The sequence below is a fragment of the Manis pentadactyla genome, chromosome 12 (assembly GCF_030020395.1).
Source record: "Manis pentadactyla isolate mManPen7 chromosome 12, mManPen7.hap1, whole genome shotgun sequence".
Classification (NCBI taxonomy): Eukaryota; Metazoa; Chordata; class Mammalia; order Pholidota; family Manidae; genus Manis; species Manis pentadactyla.
The window spans coordinates 16,037,939-16,055,093 of NC_080030.1; the positions used below are offsets into that span (position 1 = coordinate 16,037,939).

The 17,155-nt window shown below is 39.7% G+C and overlaps 1 pseudogene; it reads left to right on the plus strand.

Moving 5' to 3' along the window:
• The first annotated feature begins 15,698 nt into the window (after positions 1-15,698).
• Positions 15,699-16,677, plus strand: LOC130680083 (olfactory receptor 7E24-like; annotated as a pseudogene).
• The last annotated feature ends 478 nt before the right edge of the window (positions 16,678-17,155 follow it).

Consider the following 17,155-nt stretch of genomic DNA (forward strand, 5'->3'; position numbering starts at 1 on the left):
TCAAGAGGGAAAAATTGAGGTAAGTCAGATTAGTCTCAGGATGGGTTTTCAGGGAACCAAGACAAATACCAAAATCCATGTATGACACCTTGGAAGACAGGTGGTACTTATTTTGCCATTTACACACACATAATCAGCACACTTTCACTTACATGCAAGCATATTGGGTGAATGTTCAATTTTCTTCCTATCAGCTAAAGAGAAATCAATCTCTGAGCTACTCATACAGGCAAATCTGAGCAGGAGGACTGCAAAGAAATGGTACAATAGATAAGACAAATCATGATTTCCATACATTACCTTTATCTCACTAGATGAACCAAAATCACATTTAAAAAATATCTTGAGAATTGAAATACAAAGGACTAAAGAAAATAAATTTGGAGACAGATGAGCCCTTACTGGTTGAGGAGAAATCAGAAGACTCTAGAGATGCTTATGGAACTGGTTCTGAAATGGCTCTGGCTTCTCCTGTCAAAGATAGAAGGGCTGTGTTTGTGTAAGAGAAACCAGGGGGACTTCCTATGGCAGGGCCAGGAGCACCACGGCTGGGACTGCAGAAATACCAGCAGAGTAAGTGCTTCTCTAGGAGAGTTTGTTGAGAAGATGGTGATGTGAAGGGGGGGACTATGTTAGAAGGAGAGAGACATTCTGGAGTCTTGTGCTTAGAGCTGAAATTCCTGGTAGTGGGTCAGGCCTTGTTGGTGCAGAACATCTCAGATACTCCCCATGAGTGCTACTATCCGTGTTCAAGCCCATGTGTGCACCCAGTGATTGGTCTGTTGGCCAGAGCTACTGACTTGCATCCAATGAATAATATTTAGGAAAATATTGGGGTGTCACTACAACCTTAATGAATAAAAAGGCTCAGACTTTGAACTTGCCAGCCTCAAGCCCTTGTGACAAAAAGTAAGAGAATCCTATGGCCAACTGCCCTTGAAAGCATAATACTGCCATGGTCACATTGGCAAACTTGGGAGTGGATTGTCTTCTAGTCGAGCCTTGAGGTGACTACAGCCCTAGCCTACATTTTGACTGTAGACTCCTGTGAGACCCCCTTAAGTACTTATTCTGCCAAATTCCTGAGAAGTATGTCAGCATAGATAGTTGTCTAATATACCAACATGCATCAGTTTGCAAGAAAAGTGAGAACCTGGGCTGTTCTCCAATATGCACAGATTCAACCCAGAGGCCAAAATATTCAAAAGAGAAAAAGAAAAGTCAACCTCCGATGCTAATATGAACACTGCAACCCAGGGCTATGCAAGAAAAATACAAGTTCCCCTTGGAGGCATAAACCTCAGTTGAGGAAATGGAAATATATTAGATCCTTAGTATAAGACAGTTAGTTCTCCTTAAGTCTCATGATTAATTCAATGGAATTGCAGATTAAGTCACATATTATTTATTTTTAAATGAAAAAAGTATGATTGTTGTAAGTTCCCTGTAATTTTGAAGTCAGAAGAGCAAAGGACAGGTGAACTTTCTCCTGGGAAAAGGGTCCAGACTCTCCCAAGCACACTCACTTTTCTCCATTTCTCTTCTGTTAATACCAGCAAGTCCTTAGAGATTCAGAGAACAGTCACCCATCGGGGTGGTTATGAGCTCTGTGCACTGAGCTCCCGAGGTCACAAAATGGTACATGATAACCCTTGTCTTCCTGCATGTCATGTTGCTGGTTCCAGTCCAGTGGGCCTCACAGCCGTGTCTTCTCCTCCCAGAATCGTCGTCTGCCTGAGCGGGTCCCTGCCTGTGTCGGTCTCCTTGCCGGTACTGAGGGCAGGGCCTGCATTTCCATTGCCATCCAGGAAGGGAGGGATTGATGGCTCATCAGTGCTTGGTCATGCCCAGCAGAGACACAGAGCAGACCAGTGAGTACTGGGGGACACTGGATAGAGGAGCTTATTTTTCTTTATCAGGAAAAGCATTTGGAACAGATATAAGGAAGGGTGCCAATATGCAACATTTCAGCTCAGAGGCCAGTGAGCTTCAAATCCCTGGTTCTGTTGGGTCTCAATAACTCATGCATGCTTTTGCTTTCCTCGCACACTGGTTGTAGCTTTGGCAGACAAGCCTGCATCGCAGAGCAGGAAATATATCTTCCTATACTGTCCCCTAAGCATGAAAATGCTTGTGAAGGTAGGAATCATGTTTGTGGAAATGATGATATTGACCACACTCTCCTGAATCTTTTACCAGGTGTTCCAAGATTTACGCTCTGAGATTTTAAAATGTAGCTTGTTAAATATAATCTGCATAACCACCTCCAAAGAGACAGACATTGTATTATTATCATTTTACACTGAAGGACCGCAGTGTAACTGTGTGTCTTGGGTAGAAAGCGTTGAAGTCAGGTTTGAATCCAAAACTCAGACTCCATTCACAGGACATTTGGATAATACTCCGCTGTAAGCTTGACCCGGCATTTCTCTTTTCAGTCTCTGTAGGCTGAGTCCCACACCTCGTTGTGCACTTTACTCCGAGTTCCCTGTTAGACCCCATCAGAGAGCTGTGTGTGGTACCTGATGTTATCAACCAAGGAACGTTACCTGAGACCATTGGTGGAGTTCATAGGAAGGGTTGGAACATGATAATTTGGGGATGCTCTTTATCACCCCTCTTCCCTGATTTTGCTTCAGCTGTCTGCTTCCTACTGTATTCTTGTAGTTTAACCCCTTTCAATCTCTATGGGAGACATAAAGCCAGAGTGATTGATTATATTCTTAGCAAACAGTGAAAAGGCAAACCGTGAAATTTAGGGCTCTGGGCCTTTGCTTAAAATCTGATGTACTGGGAGACACAGAGTGATCAAGGTCAGTACATGGGCCCCAGAGATCCGTGTGATTTTAAGTCTGTCTGATCTATTCAGTACTTATTGTGACACGGGGAAAGTTTTTAGTGTCTCTGAGCCTCAACGTAGTCATCTGAATTGATCTTCTGGAACACACCTGCACTGATTGAGAATTAAGTATAGGGAATAGTGAGGGTGTAAGTATGTGGTGCTTGCATGCAGTAAAGGCAAAGTATATTTTATACATTATTATTATTCTCACTAAGTCCCATATTATCAAGTAGAATATGCTGTCATATGAAGGTTTGCTTTTCCCCGGATCCCTGAGAAAACATTTTAGTTATGTAAGCCTTACACAGGTGTATTCTGAGTACAGGAGGGAAATAACTGAATGTCATTCATTACTGATTCTGTGGATTCTACACCTTGCTTGGCACAGCGCAGGCTACGAGAAAAGCAATCTCTATTAAATATTTAGTGGATGCATCCCTGGTTCCCTGGAACAGAGCCTCAATGCGGCTTCTGCACACTGTGTCTTCCTTCCCTCCAGTGATGTCCCACAGCACTAGACAAAAGATAACACCCTGCTGCGTGTATCTCTGTCACAGATGTCCTAGGAGCCCTGTCGCTTTCCATTTAATAGAATCAACAGTAGTCCATTAAAAAAATGTGGCTGTTTTCTTAAAAATGAAATTGTCAAATAACGGTGAGAGAGAAAGGGAATAAGTCTTATTGCAGGGTTTAAATACATTTTAGGACTTCTGTTCAATGCATGAATGAGTTCCCTGGGAAAGAATAGACTTTTAATTCTCTGAAATGTAATTTGAATAAAAGGTCATTAATTGGTTCTTGGGATTGTGTTTTAGCTATAAGCCTACTTCTCCAATAACGATTCAAATTGTGATTTGAAAACCATTACTGAATTTTTCCAATTTCTAACCTCTGCTAGGTGCTGCCAATGTCCCAGAGCTGGGAGCCAGCCTCCGGGTGTCCGGGTAAGGGACACCAGCACAGGGAGCTGGAGAGAGTTACCCACACTCCGCATTTAGTATGTGAAAGATGTGGGACTCCGGGAAAGGCCTCCTGATTCCCATCTGAGGGCTCTGTGCCCCTCACCAAAGCAGAGTGATTATGTTCTTTTCAAACCTGCCTTACTTGTAGATGAGCAAATGCAAACAGAACCATTCATTCCTTCTCTTGCGATTTGGTGAGCTCATCTGTAGGGGAATAGGCTGAGGGTTCATGGTGGCCTTTATTGCACAAATACTGTAGGTCACAGAGTTTCTATGCATAGCTGTGTATCTCATAAACCATTTTTGGAAATATGAACTGGGAAATATTATTCCCTGTACAATATGTGAATTTTCATGAAGACCTGTCATGGAAAGACAGATTCATTTCTAGACAGATCTTTCTATTTCTATACCTTGACAACAAGAGCATATGGTGGAATTTGTCTGACTTTTCTGTTGGAAAAATACATGTAGGGAACTCGTGGAGAAATTGCATATTATGCTTTTACAAATCCTTTCTCCTTCATGCATGTATCTTATGGAAGTTCTCACTGTGTGAGACAGAAGGAGGCACAAGAATTTTCTTAGGTTTGTCATAATAAGGAATTCACAAATGAAATTTATTTTTCAAGTAATATTAGGTATCATTCAAAGTGTTTGAAATACATATGTGTACTTCACAGAGACTCAAAATACAACAACTTGGCAAATCAGAACTCAGGAAAATTGTGTACAATGAAAATATTTAGGTAAGGTTCAAGACAACAGTTGATGTTCACATAAATGAATGCTGCTATCTAGCAGTATTGACAAGGAAATACATCTACCAAATTGATGAAAAGTGTTTGTTTTTTTGGGCAACTGGAGTGCAGAGATGTGGAATCATGTAGGGATGGGTATTATATATGTACGTAATATATATATATATACAATGGAATATTATTTTGCATTTCACGTGATACATGAATGATCTTGGAGGATATTATGCTAAGCGAAGTTAGCCAGACATAGAATCACAAATACTGCTTCATTTTACTTATATACAGAATCTAAACAAGTTGAACTCATAAAAGGAGAGATCAAATGATGGTTACCAGGGGCTTGGATGTGGGGGAAATTAAGAGATATTGGACAAAGAACACCAAGTTTCAGTTACACAGAATGAATAAACTCTGGAGCTATAATTTACTGTTTGGTGACTATATTTATACAGGATACTGTGTTACATACTTGAAATTTGCTCAGACAGTTGGTCTTCAGGTGTCTCAACACACATGCACACTCACATACACACACACACACACACAATCATACCCATGAGAGGCGATGATTATTTAATCAACTTAATCATGCTAATCATTTTACAGTGTATACATATATCAAAACATCACGTTGTACACCTTAAGTATGCTTAATTTTACTTGCCAATTATACTTCAGTTGAGCTGGAAAAATGAATTCTTAAGGAATTATTATTACATATTTATATTTTTAGTATTGTTAGAGGGTAGTAATGGCAGTAATAATAATAGGTAATGTTATTGGAGGATTTGCTACTGTGTGGTAGTGGTTCTCTACCTAGGCCTTATATATGTGTATATATACCCAAAGAAGTTAAGTGTAGATTTTACTGGTTCTGGGTGTGATCAGTGGAGCAGAACTTTTCAAAGGTCGGCAAGCAATGATAATGATCCACTGAAACCTTATCTAAGCACTTTATAGTTATCACTTTATTTCTTATAGCAACCCTACAAGGTCATTTGAATTAATATACTGTAAGAGATGAGCAAGCAACACAGGTGTTTGTAAAGTATTTTCTATTCCTTTTCTTCTCTCTCTGTCTTTTTTTTTTTTTGCATTTCCCTCAAATGAAATCGTGTTCTGGCCTGCCAGGAGAAATGAAGACTTTTGAGTTGCCTTCAGTGAGCTGAATTGCAATTCCGCATAAGAAAGGGTAGCTTAAAAAAATCCCCAGCTGGACATGGGTGGAGCCAACATGGCGTCGTGAGTAGGGCAGTGGGAATCTCCTCCCAAAAACATATATATTTTTGAAAATACAACAAATAAAACTAATCCTAAAAGAGAGACCAGAAGACACAGGACAACAGCAAGACTACAACTACACCAGTAAGAACCCAGCGCGTGGTGAAAGGGGTAAGATACAAGCCCCGGCCAGGCGGGACCCAAGAGCCCCTCCCCCCAGCTCCCAGTGGGAGAAGAGTAGGCAGAGTGGGAGGGAGACGGAGCACAGGACTGTCGAACACACAGCCCCAGCCATCCGGGCCAGAGTGCAGACAAAGTAAGTGTGCAGGGGACCCTGGATACTAGGAAAACAGGGCAGGAAGACCTCTGATCGGGTGTCAAAGCTGATGCCCCTGTGACAAAGAAAAGCGGGGGCTTTTTGAAAGTCTTAAAGGGACAGGGACTTAAAAGATAGACGGAAACAACACAGGTCACAGTCCAGCAGCTGGAAATTACAGGGAAAGCCAGGCGCACTAATCCCCTGGGCAACAGCTCGGAGACCCCTCACGGAGGTAAACAGCCAAACAGACCCCCGTCCATCACCCCTCCGGGAGCTGCGAAAGCAGAGAAGGAGCTTAAGGCAAAACGCCCACAGAAAGGGAAATTCCTCCATCCGGCCAGGCAAGACACAAAGACCCAGTCTACACGCAATTACCCAACACAAGCCACAAGGGGTCGCAGTTGTCCCAGTAAAGAAAGGCCAGTAGCAAGTGAAAAGTTTGGCCCTCCCAGCTGACAGTCAATAGCACCTGTCAACATGAAAAGGCAAAAAAATATGATCCAGAAAAGACTAACCCAGACAGCTTCGGCATCCGCTACATCTTCCCCTGAGAAGGAATCTGGGGAGATAGATTTAGCCAGTCTTCCTGAAAAAGAATTCAAAACAAAAGTCATAACCATGCTGATGGACTTGCAGAGAAATATGCAAGAACTAAGGAAGGAGAATACAGAAATAAAACAAGCTCTGGAAGGACTTCAAAACAGAATGGATGAGATGCAAGAGACCATTAGTGGACTAGAAAACAGAGAACAGGAACGCAGAGAAGCTGATGCAGAGAGAAATAAAAGGATCTCCAGGAATGAAAGAATTTTAAGAGAGCTGAGTGACCAATCAAAAAGGAATAATATATGCATTATAGGAATACCAGAAGGAGAAGGGACAGAAAAAGGGATAGAAAGTGTCTTTGAAGAAATAATTGCTGAAAACTTCCCCAAACTAGTGGAAGAAATGGCCTCTCAGACCACAGAGGTACACAGAACTCCCATGAAAAGGGATCCAAGGAGGGCAACACCAAGACACATAATAATTAAAATGGCAAAGATCAAACAAAAGGACAAAGTATTAAAGGCATCAAGAGAGAAAAAAAAGTTACCTACATAGGAAAATCCATCAGGCTATCATCAGACTCCTCAACAGAAAACCTACAGGCCAGAAGAGAATGGCATGATATACTTAATGCAATGAAACAGAAGGGCCTCAAACCAAGACTACTGTATCCAGCACGAATATCATTTAAATATGAAGGAGGGATTAAACAATTCCCAGACAAGCAAAAGTTGAGGGAATTTGCCTCCCACAAACCAGCTCTTCAGGGCATCCTACAGTGTCTGTTCTGGATGGGAGCACTCCTAAAAAGAGCACAGAACAAAACACCCAACATATGAAGAAGGGAGGAGGAGGAATAAGAAGTGAGAGAAATAAAGAATCATCAGACTGCGTATATAATAGCTCAACAATCGAGTTAAGTTAGACAGTAAGATAGTAAAGAAGCTAACCCTAAACCTTTGGTAATCACAAACTTAAAACCTGCAATGGCAATAAATTCATACCTTTCAATAATCATCCTAAATGTAAATGGACTGAACGCACCAAACAAAAGACACAGAGTAATAGAATGGACAAAAAAAGCAAGATCCATCCATATGCTGCTTACAAGAAACTCACCTCAAACACAAAGACATGCACAGACTTAAAGTCAAGGAATGGAAAAAGATATTTCATCCAAACAACAGAGAGAAGAAAGCAGGTGTGGCAATTCTGATATCAGACAAAAAAACAGACGTCAAAATAAAGAAAGTAACAAAAGACAAAGAAGGACATTACATAATGATAAACGGCTCAGTCCATCAAGAGGATATAACCATTATAAATATATATGCACAGAATACAGGAGCACCAACATACCTGAAACAAATATTAACAGAACTAAAGGAGGAAATAGAATACAACGCATTCATCCTAGGAGACTTCAACACACCACTCACTCCAAAGGACAGATCCACCAGACAGAAAATAACTAAGGACACAGAGGCACTGAACAGCACACTATAACAGATGGACCTAATAGACATCAACAGAACTCTACATCCAAAAGCAACAGGATAAACATTCTTCTCAAGTGCACATGGAACATTCTCCAGAATAGACCACATACTAGGCCACAAAAAGAGCCTCAGTAAATTCCAAAAGATTGAATTCCTACCAACGAACTTTTCAGACCACAAAGGCATAAAACTAGAAATAAACTGTTCAAAGAAAGCAAAAAGTCTCACAAACACATGGAGGCTAAACAACACACTCCTAAATAATCAATGTATCAACGACCAAATCAAAATGGAGATCCAACAATATATGGAAACAAATGACAACAACACTAAGCCCCAACTTCTGTGGGACACAGCAAAAGCAGTCTTAAGAGGAAAGTATATACCAATTCAAACATATTTAAAAAAGGAAGAACAAGCCCAAATGGATGGTCTAATGTCACAATTATCGAAATTGGAAAAAGAAGAACAAATGAGGTCTAAGGTCAGCAGAAGGAGGGACATAATAAAGATCAGAGAAGAAATAAATAAAATTGAGAAGAATAAAACAACAGCAAAACTCAATGAAACCAATTGCTGCTTCTTCAAGAAAATAAACAAAATAGATAAATCTTTAGCCAGACTTATTAAGAGAAAAAGAGAGTCAACACAAATCAACAGTATCAGAAGCGAGAAAGGAAAAATCACGATGGATCCCACAGAAATACAAAGAATAATTAGAGAATACTATGAAAACCTATATGCTAACAAACTGGGAAACCTAGGAGAAATGGACAACTTCCTAGAAAAATACAACCTTCCAAGACTGACCCAGAATGGAACAGAAAATCTAAACAGACCAATTACCAGAAACGAAATTGAAGCGGTAATCATAAAACTAACAAAGAACCAAACCACCGGGCCAGATGGATTTACCTCGGAATTTTATCAGACATACAGGGAAGACATAGTACCCATGCTCCTTAAAGTTTTCAAAAAAATAGAAGAGGAGGGGATACTCCCAAACTCATTCTATGAAGCTAACATCACCCTAATACCAAAACCAGGCAAAGAAACGACCAAAAAAGAAAACTACAGACCAATTTCCCTGATGAACATAGATGCAAAAATACTCAACAAAATATTAGCAAACCGAATTCAAAAACACATCAAAAGGATCGTACACCACGACCAAGTGGGATTCATCCCAGGGATGCAAGGATGGCACAACATTCGAAAGTCCATCAACATCCACCACATCAACAAAAAGAAAGACAAAAACCACATGATAATCTCCATAGATGCTGAAAAAGCATTTGACAAAGTTCAACATTCATTCATGATAAAAACTCTCAGCAAAATGGGAATAGAGGGCAAGTACCTCAACATAATAAAGGCCATCTATGAAAAACCAACAGCCAACATTATATTGAACAGCGAGAAGCTGAAAGCGTTTCCTCTGAGATCGGGAACTAGACAGGGATGCCCACTCTCTCCACTGTTATTTAACTTAGTACCGGAGTTCCTAGGCACGGCAATCAGACAAAACAAAGAAATACAAGGAATCCAGATTGGTAAAGAAGAAGTTAAACTGTCACTATTTGCAGATGACATGATACTGTACATAAAAAAGCCCTAAAGACTCCACCGCAAAACTACTAGAACTAATATCAGAATACAGCAAGGTTGAAGGATACAAAACCAACACACAGAAATCTGTGGCTTTCCTATACACTAACAATGAACAAACAGAAAGAGAAATCAGGAAAACAACTCCATTCAGAATTGCATTAAAAAAAATAAAATACCTAGGAATAAACCTAACCAAAGAAGTGAAAGACTTAAACTCTGAAAACTACAAGTCACTCTTAAGAGAAATTAAAGGGGACGCTAACAGATGGAAACGCATCCCGTGCTCGTGGCTAGGAAGAAATAATATCGTCAAAATGGCCATCCTGCCCAAAGAAATATACAGATTTGATGCAATCCCTATGAAACTACCAGCAACATTCTTCAATGAACTCGAACAAATAATTCAAAAATTCATATGGACACACCAAAGACCCCGAATAGACAAAGCAATCCTGAGAAAGAAGAATAAAGTAGGGGGGATCTCACTCCCTATCTTCAAGCGCTATATAAAGCCATAGTAACAGAGACAATTTGGTACTGCCACAAGAACAGAGCCACAGACCAATGGAACAGACTAGACAATCCAGACATTAACCCAGACATATATGGTCAATTAATATTTGATAAAGGCGCCATGGACATACAATGGCAAAATGACAGTCTCTTCAACAGATGGTGCTGGCAAAACTGGACAGCTACATGTAGGAGAATGAAACTGGTCTATTGTCTAACCCCATATACAAAAGTAAGCTCTAAATGGCTCAAAGACCTGAATGTAAGTCACGAAACCATTAAACTCTTTGAAAAAAACATAGGCAAAAACCTCTTAGACATAAACATGAGTGACCTCTTCTTGAACATATCTCCCCGGGCAAGGAAAACAACAGCAAAAATGAACAAGTGCGACTATATTAAGCTGAAAAGCTTCTGTACAGCAAAAGACACCATCAATAGAACAAAAAGGAACCCTACGGTATGGGAGAATATATTTGAAAATGACACATCCGATAAAGGCTTGACGTCCATAATATATAAAGAGCTCACACGCCTCAACAAGCAAAAAACATATAATCCAATTAATAAATGGGCAGAGGAACTGAACAGATGGTTCTCCAAATAAGAAATACAGATGGCCAACAGACACATGAAAAGATGCTCCACATCACTAATTATCAGAGAAATGCAAATTAAAACCACAATGAGGTATCACCTCACACCAGTAAGGATGTCTGCCATCCAAAAGACAAACAACAACAAATGTTGGTGAGGCTGTGGAGAAAGGGGAACCCTCCTACACTGCTGGTGGGAATGTAAGTTACTTCAACCATTGTGGAAAGCAGTATGGAGGTACATCAAAATGCTCAAAACAGACTTACCATTTGACCCAGGAATTGCACTCCTAGGAATTTACCCTAAGAATGCAGCAATAAAGTATGAGAAAGATCAGTGCTCCCCTATGTTTATCGCAGCACTATTTACAATAGCCAAGAATTGGAAGCAACGTAAATGTCCATCGATAGATGAATGGATAAAGAAGATGTGGTACATATACACAATGGAATACTACTCAACCATAAGAAAAGGGCAAATCCTACCATTTGCAGCAACATGGATGGAGCTGGAGGGTATTATGCTCAATGAAACAAGCCAAGCGGAGAAAGAGAAATACCAAATGATTTCACTCATCTGTGGAGTATAAGAACAAAGGAAAAACTGAAGGAACAAAACAGCAGCAGAATCACAGAACTCAACAGTGAGCTAACAGGTACCAAAGGGAAAGGGACTGGGGAGGATGGGTGGGTAGGGAGGGAATAGTTGGGGGGAGAAAAAGGGGGTTATTAAGATTAGCATCCATACGGGGGTGGGAGAAAGGGGAGGGCTGTACAACACAGAGAAGACAAGTAGTGATTCTACAACATTTTGCTACGCTTATATGACAGTGACTATAAAGGGATATGTAGGGGGGACCTGGTATAGGGGTGAGCCTAGTAAACAAAGTATTCGTCATGTAAGTGTAGATTAATGATAAAAAAAAAACGCAGTTCCTGTGTGGTGACCTCCAATGAGTTCTACACAATGATATAAAGGGCATATAAAAGTGTAGGCAAAGGGTCTGTTTGTGTTTATACAGAGGATCAAAGCCTAATTTGGCTACCCCGAAAATGAACTAAGATACCATATGAAAAAGAACTTCCAACATCAGCACTCTCAGGAAGTCTCATGCCAGAAGATGATCATCAAAGAAACCCCAACAAAGGTCCACGCACTGCTACAGGTGTAGATACACTCATCCTACCAATTCCTGGACTTGCCATGGGAATGAAGAAGGAGATATCTAAGCTGGCCTGTGCATACAGTAAAACAACAAATTTGACTGGATCTATACTGTTGGAACTCAACCAAGAATTAGGAGAAGTGCAAATTGTAGCACTCCAAAATCTTACAACTACAGAGTATTTACTATTAAAAGAACATGTGGGATGTGAACAGTCCCCAGGAATGGGTTGTTTTATTTTATCTGAATTCTCTCAGACTGTTTAAGTTCAGTCGGACAATATCCACCATATCATAGATAAGTTTTCACAAATGCCTAAGGTGCCTAACTGGTTTTCTTGGTTTCACTGGAGATGGCTGGTAATTACAGGTATGCTTTGGTTATGTAACTGTACTCCTATTATGTTAATGTGTGTGCACAATTTAATTAGTAGTTTAAAACCTATACCTGCTGAAGTTACTCTACAAGAAGGTATGTCAAAGAAATAATCAACCTTCCCAGGTTTTCTTCCGCCTGCTACTTCTATAGCTTTTCTTCTTCCTACCTAATTACAACCCTTAAATAGAATTCGTGCCACATATCAAATTTACTGAGTATCATAATTATTCCAAGTGGTAAAGACACCTCAAGACAAATGCTGGGCATAGAAGCCACAGGGCATAAATATGCAAAGAAGTAAAAAGCTAACCTTTTCAAACAATAAGTCTTCTCTCTCACTTACCAACTTTACATTTCCCTGTATGGCCCCGGAAGATGACTGGTTAGCCAGAGACGGGTAAGATTCCTCAAGGGAGGAACAACCTAAGACAGGCACAGTCGCAGGGGGGCCATCAGGTGAGAAATTGGGGATCAACAGAGGTGAGGCTTAGAACCTCACCCCCCGTTCTGAGAGAAATCTTCTGCATACGTGGGTGTTTTATTGCCCTTGTCTAGCTTGGATTAACACATAGTCTACAGGCACACACCTGATCATCTACATTTGCTCTCTTACAACACTAAACTATGTTTTCTACCTTTATCTCGTATCTAACTACCACTTCAGCATTTTATTTAAAATAATAATAATAAAGAAAGTGGTATCCACATATAAATCAAATATAAATTCAAATGAATATTCATATTTGAACTGACTGTTTATAGTTCATAATGCATGAGCAAAACCGAAAGCTTCTGTGATGACTGCCCTTGTAATGTTCACCATGTAACTCATTCATTATGTAAGAATTTGTACTCCATGTAAGAACTTGTTCGTTACACTTCAGAAGATTGGAGACTGATGAAAATTAGGCTTGGAGTGATGAAAATTAGGCTTGGGGTGGATTAATGATTGTGCATTGAGCATTGACCCCCCTATACAGAATTTTATTTTTGTTAACAACCATTTGATCAATAAATATGAGAGATGCCCTCACAAAATAAATATATATATACACACTTCCAATTGTAAAATAAATAAGTAACCGGGATGTAATGTATAGCATAAGGAATATACTCAAAATATTGTAACAACTTTTTATGGTGATAGCTGGTACCTAGAATTATCATGTATATAAATGTTGAATCACTGTGTTGTACACCTGAAACTAATGTAATACTGTGTCAATTACCCTTCAATAAAAAATAATTATCCAGAAAAAAAAAATTTGAGTGACACAGACACACAAAAAAAACCCAAACTGGCATAAGAAATCAAATATTAGGTTTCATTCTGGGCCTTAATCTTAAATTTCTCAACTGTGCATAAGAGGATTGGAACCGATGTGAGATGAACCCTTCACAAATGTGTACAACTAGAGATGTATTTAGGGAGTTTTAACCAAGCACTACAAATAAAAACAGCAAAAGGTAAATTCAACCTCAGAGCTTTCCCTGAGATGGTATAACACCAATAGAAAATAACCAGACAAAAAGCATTACATAATGTATATGATTGTCCAATCACTGTTATACATCTGGAAGCAAGGTTGTATTGTATATCAACTATATAGCAATAAAAGTAAATTTATTCCACCAAACAACAAAAAAAATGATACAGCATATTCACTGTAAATTACTTAACCATTTAATCACTAACACCATCTTCAGGATTAGGGATGCTGAAGGCTTCTGTGCACGTAACAAAAATATATTTGTCCAAATATGAACTCCACCATGATGAAATAGTAATACATTTGAGTTATATTTGAGAAGCCTCTGACCAGAGGACCCACCCATGTGAGTGAGCTCTCAGCTCCATGAGAAAATGGGTGACATACCAAATTATCATAAAAGTTCATGAAAAAATTGGCATATAAAAAATGCTATCAGGTTATGCACATTCCATTTTAATTTCAAAACCTTAACTTCCCTAAGGTTAAGGCTATATCCCAAATCAGTACAATTTCTTGTGTTTCCTTTGGATAAGATAAAGTACATTTGAGGGCTTGTTAATGAACTTTAATTGGAGTCATTTTTTTTTTGTTAAAGAGTGGGATATTTATTACTCCATATTTTTCTTTAGAATCATGGGCTGATATTTTACTGTATTCATTTCAGAATCAGATAAACAAGACAGATATCAAGAAGTAATGAATTTTAAGAAGAGCTTGCAAATGAGAAATATTGCTGAAGGTACCAGGGTGTGTTGCCCTCAAGTGTGAATACTTTACTTCTGAATTTCTTGACTCAAAAATATATACACTGATGATTAGTGATGTTGAGCATGTTTTCACAGGTCTGCTTACCATTTGCATATCCTCTTTGGAAAAATGTCTATTCAGGTCCTCTGCCCATTTTTTTCAATCAGATATATTTTTGTATTGAGGTGTATGAGTTCTTTATATATTTTGGACATTAACCCCTTATCAAATATGTAATTTGCAAGTATATTCTCCATTCAGTAGATTGCCTTTTTGCTTTTGTTGATGGTTTCCATTGTTGGAAAACATCTTTTTAGTCTGATGGAATACTGTTTGTTTATTCTTGTATTTTTCCCCCATACCCAGTAAAAAAATTGCTAATGCTGATATTCCAGTTTACTGCCTATATACACATAATGAGATACTATTCATCCATGCAAAAGAGTGAAAACTTGACATTTACAACAGCATGGATGGACCTAGAGGGTATTGTGCTAGGTGAAATAAGTCAGGAAGAGAACAAATACCATATGATTCCACTTACATATAGAATGTAAAATGCAAACATAACAGAAATAGAGTCATAAAAACAGAGAACAAACTAGTGGGGCTGAAGAGGGGAGATGGGCAAAAGAGGTGTGGGGTATAATGAGGTACAAACTTCCAATTATAAAGTAAATTAGTCACAGGGATAAACATACTTCATAGAGAATATAGGCAATAATATCACAATATCTTTGTATGTTGACAGACAGTGATCACACTTATGATAGTGTGCATTTACTAAAGTATAGAATTGTCTAATCACTATGTTGTCCACCTGAAACCAGATCAACTATATTTCATTTAAAAAAAAGAAAATTCAAAAAACTAAACTTTTCACAAATTAAAAATATTTATTACACATTGTGTTTCACACAATATACAATGTATGTTAATACTAATATGAATTACAATACAAATTTATAAATGTATATTGCACACTTTAAATAATACATATATTTTCATACAAAATATAAGCAATACAAATTTGACTCAGTGCCTGTATTCTTGTTTTTTTATTCAAACTATATCTTCTCCTCCAACAGGTGTCCCACCTACATGGAACCTCAGAATCTTACAGGCGTCTCAGAATTCCTCCTCCTGGGCCTCTCAGAGGACACAGAGCTGCAGCCCCTCCTCTTCGGGCTGTTCTTGTCCCTGTACCTGGTCACCGTCCTGGGGAACCTGCTCATCATCAGCTCTGAACCCCACCTCCACACCCCCATGTACACCTTCCTCTCCAGCCTGTCCCTGGCTGACACTGGTTTCAGCACCACCACCATCCCCAAGATGCTGGTGAACATCCAGACCCAGAGAAAGTCCATCTCCTATGCAGGCTGCCTCACTTAGGTGTCCTTCTTTTTTCTTTTTGGGTGTTTGGACAGCCTACTCCTGGCTGTGACGGCCTATGACCGGTTTGTGGCCATCTGCCACCCCCTGCACTACCCGGCCATCATGAGGCCCCACCTCTGTAGCCTGCTGGTTGTGGTGTCATTTGTCATCAGCCTTCTGGACTCGCTGACTCACTGCTTGATGGTGTCCCAATTTACCTTCTGCACCCATGTGGAAATCCCTCATTTCTTCTGTGAAGCCCCTCAGCTTATCTGCCTCACCTGCTCTGACACCCTCAGAAGTACCATATTAATTTATTCTGTTGGTGCCATCTTTGGTGGCATCCCAGTCTCAGGGATCCTTTACTCTTATACTCGAATTGTATCCTCCATTCTGAGAGTCCCCTCATCAGGGGGGGAAGTCCAAAGCCTTCTCCACCTGTGGCTCTCACCTGGCCGTGGTTTGCCTGATTTATGGCACAGGCCTTGGGGTGTACCTCAGTTCATCTGTGTCCCCCTCCCTCAGGAAGGTTGCGGCAGCCTCGGTCATGTACACGGTGGTCACCCCCATGCTGAACCCCTTCATCTACAGCCTGAGGAACAGGGATATCAAGAGGGCGCTGCAGAGAATTATCAGCAGAGCAGCCTGATCTCAATATGTTTTATCCTTTTTGGTTCATAGGACTGGAAAATGCACCAAATCCAACATGCACAACAAGAAATTCTGAGTCTCCAGGCACATAGTGTATATGTAGTCATCTAGTTCTCTGCCTTTGTTTACAAAATTCTTCCTCTTAGTGTAACTGAGAAATTGGAAGTTAGTTCTGGATTTACCACTGAAATCACAGCCACTCCGGGATGACGTGCAGTCATCCATCAGTCCACCTTTCTCACTGTCCTCATGCATCACCCAGGTCTGTTGGTCTGGAGTAGTTTTTCTTCTATCATTGCAAAATAAACAGAGCTCCCTCTTTCTTGGTACTTATTGCATCTTTATTCTTCAATTAATGGTTTTCTGTTTGTTCAATCTCAATCTTACCTTTCAGATGAAGACGTATTTGAAATTTTGACCCTTAATGATCTTGAGAACATTCTGAGAAGATAGGGTGAATATTTACTTTCCTGTCC